Below are 9208 nucleotides of genomic sequence, written 5' to 3'. Positions count from 1 at the left end.
TCATGGAGGCCCTCCTTCCACCTGCTTGCAGATAAAACCTCATTTTCTTATTCAAGAGAAAAAATTTCAGCAGAGGACTACAGCTCTCTTGTCCTGTGATTTAGAGATGGGTATTATTTTGCTCCCTGACTGGGCAGTTCTGCACTGGGTTCCCTGACAACAAGTGGCTCTGTCACTAGTTGGGCCAAATGAGTCACAGTGACCCCCCCGATGTTGGGCATCGAGCGGCTGTGGAGGGATCAGGATGTCTGCTCAACTCGGACCAGAAGGAAACCTCATGCTTAACTCTAGGACGCCCTTCCTCTTTCCTTGGCTCTTGCTGAAAATAAACTTACAAAAGCCACACAACTCCTCTCCCAATCTACCATTCTTTAAAGAAATTTGAGGAATTGCCCAGTATGGGTTAGACTTTACAGATCAGGCCATTTAAAACACCAGATATATAATGCTGCAGGAGGTAGCCTCTCTGCAGCTCACAGAGCTACAAGTCTTTTGACAGTTTTGCCTTGATGGATACAGGCGTTGTAACCCTAAATACCTCAGCTGGTTGAGCCTGATCACATTACTATAATGAGAGCTGACTTGCACACTGAGTCCAGACGAGCACCTGTTCAAGACAAAACCCCAGAATATACCATTTCGGAAGGTACGCAGAGCCCTAGGGCATGAGAGGCCTTGGGGAATCATCATTCCCAGTGTCTTTCTTTGTGTTTTTAGATACCTCTTCAGACCTGCTTGCTAATATTTCATAATCATGAAAATTACTGTATATTCAGTTTCAGTCAGTCGCTCAGTCGTGTCTGACTCTGTGGACTGCAGCACGCCAGGCCTCCCTGTGCATCACCAACTCCCAGAGCTTGCTCAAACACATGCCCATTGAGACAGTGATGCCATCCAACCATTTCATCCTCTGTTGTCCCCTTCTCCTCCTGCTTTCAATCTTTCCCAGCATCAGGGTCTTTTCCAAAGAGTCAGTTCTTCACATCAGGTGGCCAAAATATTGGAGTTTCAGCTTCAACATCAGCCCTTGCAATGAAAATTCAGAACTGATTTCCTTTAGGATGGACTGGTTGGATCTCCTTGCAGCCCAAGGGACTCTCAAGAATCTTCCCCAACACCACACTTCAAAAGCATCAATTCTTTGGCCCCCAGTTTTCTTTATAGTCCAGCTCTCACATCCATACATGACTAATGGAAAAACTATAGCTTTGATTAGATGGACCTTTGTTGGCAAAGGTCCAAGTGTCTCTGCTTTTTAATATGTTGTCTAGCTTGATCATAGCTTTTCTCTAAGGAGCAAACATCTTTTAATTTCATGGCTACAGTCACCATCTGCTGTGATTTTGGAACACAAGAAAATAAAGTCTCTCACTGTTTCCACTGTTTCCCCATCCATTTACCATGAAGTGATGGGACCAGATGTCATGATCTTAGTGTTCTGAATGTTGAGTTTTAACTCAACTTTTTCACTCTCCTTTTTCACTCTCATCAAGAGGCTTTTTAGTTCCTCTTCACTTTCTGCCATAAGGGTGGTGTCATCTGCATATCTGAGGTTATTGATATTTCTCCCGGCAAACTTGATTCCAGCTTGTGCTTCTTCCAGCCCAGCGTTTCTCATGATGTACTCTGCATATAAGTTAAATATGCAGGGTGACAATATACAGCCTTAATGTACTCCTTTTCCTATTTGGAACCAGTCTGTTGTTCCATGTCCAGTTCTAACTGTTGCTTCCTGACCTGCATACAGACTTGTCAGGAGGCAGGTAATGTGGTCAGGTATCCCAGCTTTAAGAATTGTCCACAGTTTGTTATGATCCACATAGTCAAAGATTTTGGCGTATTCATTAAAGAGAAGTAAATGTCTTTCTAGAACTCTCTTGCTTTTACAATGATCCAGTGGATGTTGACAATTTGATCTCTGATTCTTCTGCCTTTTCTAAATCCAGCTTGAACATCTGGAAGTTCTTGGTTCATGAACTGTTGAAGCCTGGCTTGGAGAATTTTGAGCATTACTTTACAAGCATGTGAGATGAGTGCAATTCTGTGGTAGTTTGACCATTTTCTGGCATTGCCTTTCTTTGGGACTGGAATGAAACCTGACCTTTTCCAGTCCTGTGGCCACTGCTGAGTTTTCCAAATTTACTGGCATATTGATTTCAACACTTTCACAGCATCATCTTTCAGGATTTGAAATAGTTCAACTGGAATTCCATCACCTCCACTTGCTTTGTTTGTAGTGATGCTTCCTAAGGCCCACTTGACTTCACATTCCAGGATGTCTGGCTCTAGGTGAGTGATCACACCATCATGATTATCTGGGTCATGAAGATCTTTTTGTATAGTTCTTCGGTGTATTCTCCCCGCCCCTTCTTAACATCTTCTGCTTCTGTTAGGTCCTTACCATTTCTGTATGGTGGAACAGAAGGATGTGCACCTATCTTCTCCTACAAGAACTCTAAAATAACTTATATTGTAAACTCCAAAATTACTGTATATTATGAACATCTGTTTATAATTGATATTGATATGGTCATTTCCAGTTTACTCAATGTGATCAGATCTCCAGTCTAAGCATATTCTCATTATAAGGTCATAGGTATGACATTTATAAAGACGACACAGTAACTTCCTTTTTATAGATGAAGAAATAGAGATTTGGAGAGGTAGAAACAATTTCTGTTATAAAAGAAAGAGAACTATGTAATGGTGGATTGAAAAATAAGAAGCAACTAACAGAAAACTGAGTGGTTGGTTAATAAGCCACACAAGAAGCATAAATGGGTACTATCTGGCCAAATGTGGCAAAGCGGGCTGGAATAGGGTAATTCCAGAGTCCATTACCTCTAGGACTTGAGCTTGAGACATTCAGGATGTTTCTGGCTCTGTCCAGGGAATGGAGCAATGATTTTCTTGGTTCTTGTCGTCTCAAGGGAAAGAATGCAGATGAGTGACACAAATAAGTTTCAGGCAGAAGGAGTTTTATTAAGCAAAGCAAGAGAACACCCTGGAGAAGGGGAACGAGCAGGCTGCCTCTGCCCAGAAACAGCAGCAGTGACGGTAGGGTTTGGTGTTTTAGAGTCATGTCCCTCCCCACAGGCTACCTCATTGGACTGATGAGCTAATTGACAGCTTCAGGTTTTATAACCTTCACTTAGTGTGCAGGCACTTACCCATAAGCACCCAAGCCAGACCCACTAGGCTGGGGGCATGGCAAAAATGCAATGCTAACTTATTATAATTAGGGCATACTGAACCCCAGGTCACTTTGAATCACCTTTTAGGCCTTGGTGCACTTGCACCAACCTGTACAGGAGGTTTTATCTTGCTTGGTCCTGATAAGGCTAGAAACATAGCCTTAAATTAAGGCTTAACTAAACTTTAGCTTTGGGCTTCCCAAGTGGCTTAATGATAAAGAATCTGCCTGCCAAGCAGGAAAAATGAGTTCGATCCCTGGGTCAACAAGATCCCCTGGAGAAGAAAATAGCAACCCACTTCAGTACCCTTGCCTGGGAAATCCCATGGACAGAGAAGCCTGGTGGGCTACAGTCCAAGGGGTCACAAAGAACTGGATACAACTTAGCAACTAAACAGCAGCAAGCTTAGCCTTGAGTGGGAGAGGGAGAATCTCTGGGCAGGTTCTGATTACCAGTGTCCAGGTTTAGGAAGGACAGATGATCCCTTCCAGGATGGGTGGTATCCACACATGTCTGATAGCTACCTAACAGAGATACTCCTCCCCAGACTCACCCAGATCTCTTGCAGATTCTTGGAACCTGGGAGAACAGGGGAACTGATGAGAGTGTCTATGACTCAAGGCTCTTTCGTCATATTGACAGAATTATTTCCCAGCTAATAGCCATGTGCAGACTGCCATTCTGCTCTTTCCTCTGTAATTCCTGTCTCTCACTTCCTTACTCCACGTTCAAGCATTGATGACTTCTCATTTAGTACTGATTATGTCAAGGGAGGAAAATACAGGAAAACTGGAGAAAAAGAAAAGTTTTGACTTTCTGAAGCCCTGTTTTAGGTTCAAAATAAACAGAGGTAGAATAAGAGATCTGTTTCAGTTTTCCCTACCATTGAGGGTAGATAAAGACTTCATGAGATGGAAGAATGATGGAGATAATGGGGGAATACAAGAGAAGACGGGATGATGATGCATCCCAGCAAAGGCATCTTGGGTATTTCACTCTGCTTTCTCCCGGCTTCATCTCCCATCTATGTTTAATCCCAGACAGCATAATAGAATACCCAGAGAATTTGAGCACTTGAGTATAAATTAGAACCATGTAAATTTTCATAACTAGCACCTAGGATAGAGGCAACCTTTAAGTTTCCCTGTGCCCCGATGGTTCAGGAACAGAGGAAATCTCCATGGTCAGAGAGTATTATACTTTAAGGTCGGCCTCTTTTCCTGCAGCCCTTGAAGCTGGGTTGTGTACTGGTTTAGGCAGAGGATGGGTTAAATTTCAGATAACTGGGGGAAGGAGAGAAATTAAATCAAAGTTTAGTTCACAGGCATTTCGCTCTGACAGATCGGTGAGGACAATACCGTTTATCTAACCATTTACGAGGCAAAGGATGAGAATTCGGAAGTTTAGTGTCTCTGCTGTCACAGGTAATCCGTGAGTCTTTTCCAAGTTATATACCAAAGGGAAACTCTTTATAATTAGTTTCCCAGAATACAAAAGGGTGGTGACATGCCTTTAATCTTTGCTCTTTTCCAGGATCACAAGGCTCAAGTAAAGTTCAACATTTTCAAAGGACACCGAGTAAACGAGGAAGATGGATCCAGTATGGTCAACTCGAAGACTTACACTTGAACTTTAAAAGTGAAGAAAAAGGAGGAAGAACAGGAGGGGGAAAGGGAAAAAATTAAAAATTCTTACTGGTCTTGCATTTCTTCTTATCAACATTCAGTACGTAAAGGCAGTGAGCAACAAGATACCCAAGGAAAGAGTATGAGATGAAGACTGTTTGAGCAAGTAAGTGTTAGTAGCTCAGTCATGCCCAACTCTTTGTGACCCCGACTCTTTGCAGCCCACCAGGCTCCACTGTCCATGAGATTTTCCGGACAAGTGTACTGGAGTGGATCGCCACTTCCTTCTCCAGGGGATCTTCCCAATCCAGGGATCGAACCTGGGTTTCCTGCACTGCAGGCCGATTCTTTACCGACTGAGCTACAAGGGAAGCCCTACTGCTTAACTGCCAAAATTTTACTTAATTATAAAATCTATGAGCTGTTTTGGCCTTGCAAGAGCTCAGAGAATATTGCACCATTGAACTTTTCTGCAGGGTTCACTGAATTTTAGCCAACTAAAAAGTAACTAGATAACCAGTGGCCAAAGCACTAGAAATAAATGTTGACTGTGTTTACTTGTAGAACCTAGGCAAGAAAAGTATGGGAGCTAAGATGTCAGAATAAATATAAATATTGTGTGCTTTGACCATGTAGAAATTATATAATAAAAAATGGATAGGCAAGGGAGAAAGGGAGTCAGAAACCCCATAAACTCATTTTCTTACTTATTAAAAGTAAATATAATTAGTAACTAAAGTCAGCAGAGAGAAAAGAGGGAGTAGAAGGAAAAGGAAGAGGAAATATCTTAGTTTTTAATCATTATTCATAGCAGGGAATTTAGAAATATAAGACTAAGGGTCTCAAACAAATCTTTATTTTTTTTAATTTAAATTTATTTATTTTAATTGGAGGCTCATTACTTTACAATATGGTATTGGTTCTGCCACACATCAACATGAATCCGCCACAGGCATACATGTGTTCCCTATCCTGAACCCCCCTCCCACCTCCCTCCCCGTACCATCTTTATTATTATAAAGATCACAACTAAAGGAAAAAACACATAATTTGAATAACAGAAAAGCAAACACACAAAAAGCAAAGAAAAGAGACTTGAAAATGAAAGACTTCAGAACCCCAGAGACAAGACAGCACAAACCCCCCCGCGGAATAAAGACGAAATGGAAGCTTCATATCAACAACTCACCTATTAAAAGGCTTAGACTTTAAAAGAAGAAACTTTCCAGAAGGATCGCACAACCCAATTCTATGGTGCGTGGTGTAGATTCCATTACATAATTATTCCAGAAAGGCTAAAAAAAAAAAAAAAATTAAAGCTATAAACCAGAAAATACAAACAAAAATAAGGTAGAGATATCAGCCAAACTACAAGAAAAAAAGAAAGCCTAATAGTTCAGAAGTGTGCTATTTACAGTGGACATAATAAAGGTACAACTATCTATGCACCAAACATTTATAACATATAAATTACAGATGGTGGAAGTAGAAACAGACAGAAAGCACTAGTGAAAAACATTAGTTACCTCTCTTGGTCCATGTCAGATCAAGTGAATGGAAATACTTAAGTGTATCAGTTCAGTTCAATTACTCAGTCTTGTCCATCTCTTTTCCACCCCATGAACTGCAGCACACCAGGCCTCCCTGTCCATCACCAACTCCCAGAGTTTACTCAAACCCATGTCCATCAGGTTGGTGATGCCATCCAAACATCTCATCCTCTGTCGTCCCCTTCTCCTCCCACTCACAACCTTTCCCAGCATCAGGGTCTTTTCAAATGGGTCAGCCTTTTGAATCAGGTGGCCAAAGTATTGGAGTTTCAACTTCAGCATCAGTCCTTCCAATGAACACCCAGGACTGATCTCCTTTAGGATGGACTGGTAAGAATCTTCTCCAACACCACAGTTCAAAAGCATCAGTGCTTCGCCGCTCAGCTTTTTATAGTCTCACCTCTCACATTCATACATGACCACTGGAAAAACAATAGCCTTGGCTAGATGGACCTTTGCTGGCAAAGTAATGTCTCTGCTTCTTAATATGCTGTCTAGGTTGGTCATAACTTTCCTTCCAAGGAGTAAGCGTCTTTTAATTTCATGGCTGCAATCACCATCTAGAGTGATTTTGGAGCCCCCCAAAATAAAATCTGGCACTGTTTCCATTTTGTTCCCATCTCTTTGTCAGGAAGTGATGGGACCAGATGCCATGATCTTTGTTTCTTGAATTTTGAGTTTTAAGGCAGGTTTTTCACTCTCCTCTTTCACTTTCATCAAGGGGCTTTTTAGCTCCTCTTCACTTTCCACCATAAGGGTGGTGCCATCTGCATATCTGAGGTGATTGATATTTCTCCCGGCAATCTTGATTCCAGCTTGTGCTTCTTCCAGCCCAGCATTTCTCATGATGTACTCTGCATATGAGTTAAATAAGCAAGGTGACAATATACAGCCTTGATGTACTCCTTTTCCTATTTGGAACCAGTCCATTGTTCCACGTCCAGTTCTAACTGTTGCCTCTTGACATGCATACAGACTTCTCAGGAGGCAGAGAAGGTGGTCAGGTATTCCCAGCTCTAAGAATTTTCCACAGTTTGTTGTGATCCACACAGTCAAAGGCTTTGGCATAGTCAATAAAGCAGAAATAGATATTTTTCTGGAACTCTCTTGCTTTTCTGATGATCCAGCAGATGTCGGCAATTTGATCTTTGGTTCCTCTGCCTTTTCTAAATCCAGCTTAAATATCTGGAAGTTCACGGTTCATGTACTGCTGAAGCCTGGCTTGGAGAGTTTTGAGCATTACTTTGCTAGTGTGTGAGATGAGTGCAATTGTGTGGTAGTTTGAGCATTCTTTGGCATTGCCTTTCTTTGGGATTAGAATGAAAACTGGCCTTTTCCAGTCCTGTGGCCACTGCTGAGTTTTCCAAATTTGCTGGCATATTGAGTACAGCACTTTCACAGCATCATCTTTTAGGATTTGAAAGTGCTTAACTGGAATTCCATCACCTCCCCTAATTTGTTGGTAGTGATGCTTCCTAAGGCCCGCTTGACTTCACATTCCAGGATGTCTGACTGTAGTGAGTGATCACACCATCGTGATTATCTGGGTCATGAAGCTCTTTTTTTGTACAGTTCTTCTGTGTATTCTTGCCCCCTCTTCTTAATATCTTCTGCTTCTGTTAGGTCCATACCATTTCTGTCCTTTATTGTGTCCATCCTTGCATGAAATATTCCCTTGGTATATCTTTTTCTTGAAGAGATCTCTAGTCTTTCCTCTATTTCTTTGTACTGATCACTGAGGAAGGCTTTCTTATTTCTCCTTGCTTTTTTTTTGGGAAAGATAGGACACTGAAAGATGAACTCCCCAGCTCAGCAAATTCCCAATATGCTACTGGAGATCAGTGGAGAAATATCTCTAGAAAAAATGAAGAGATGGAGCCAAAGCGAAAACAACACCCAGTTGTGGATGTGACTGGTGATGGAAGAAGGTCCCATGATGTAAGGAGCCATATTGCATAAGAACCTGGAATATTAGGTCCACAAATCAAGGCAAATTGATCACCAAAGAAGGCTTTATTATCTCTCCTTGCTATTCTTTGGAACTCTGCATTTAGATGGATATATCTTTTCTTTTCTCCTTTGCCTTTAGCTTCTCTTATTTTCGCAGCTATTTGCAAGGCCTCCTTAGACAACCATTTGCTTTTTTGCATTTCTTTTTCTTGGGGATGGTCTTGATCCCTGCCTCCTGTACAATGTCATGTACCTCCATCCATAGTTCTTCAGGCACTCCATCTGTTAGATCTAATACCTTGAATCTATCTGTCACTTCCACTATATAATCATAAGGGATTTGATATAGGTCATACTTGAATGGTCTAGTGGTTTCCCCTACTTTTTCAATTTAAGTCTGAATTTTGAAATAAGGGGTTCATGATTGATTTTGGTATTGACCATCTGGTGATGTCCATGTGTAGAGTCATCTCTTGTATTGCTGGAGAAGGTGTCTGCTATAACCATTGCATTCTATTGGAAAAACTCTGTTAGGCTTTGCCCTGGTTTATTTTGTACTCAAGGACAAACTTGCCTGTTACTCCAGGTATCTCTTGATTTCCTACTTTTGCATCCCAGTCCCCTATGATAAAAAGGACAACTTTTTTGGATGTTAGTTCTAGAACGTCTTGTAGGTCATCATAGACCCTTTCAACTCCAGCATCTTCGGCATTAGTGGTTGGGGCATAAACTTGGATTACTGTGATATTGAATGGTTTGTCTGGGAAACAAACAGAGATCATTCTGTCATTTTTGAGATTGTACCCAAATACTGCATTTCAGACTCTTTTGTTGACTATGATGGCTACTCCATTTCTTCTAAGGGATTCTTGCCCTCAGTAGTCATCTG

The sequence above is a fragment of the Ovis canadensis genome, chromosome 1 (genome assembly GCF_042477335.2).
Source record: "Ovis canadensis isolate MfBH-ARS-UI-01 breed Bighorn chromosome 1, ARS-UI_OviCan_v2, whole genome shotgun sequence".
Classification (NCBI taxonomy): Eukaryota; Metazoa; Chordata; class Mammalia; order Artiodactyla; family Bovidae; genus Ovis; species Ovis canadensis.
This window is presented reverse-complemented; position numbering follows the sequence as displayed.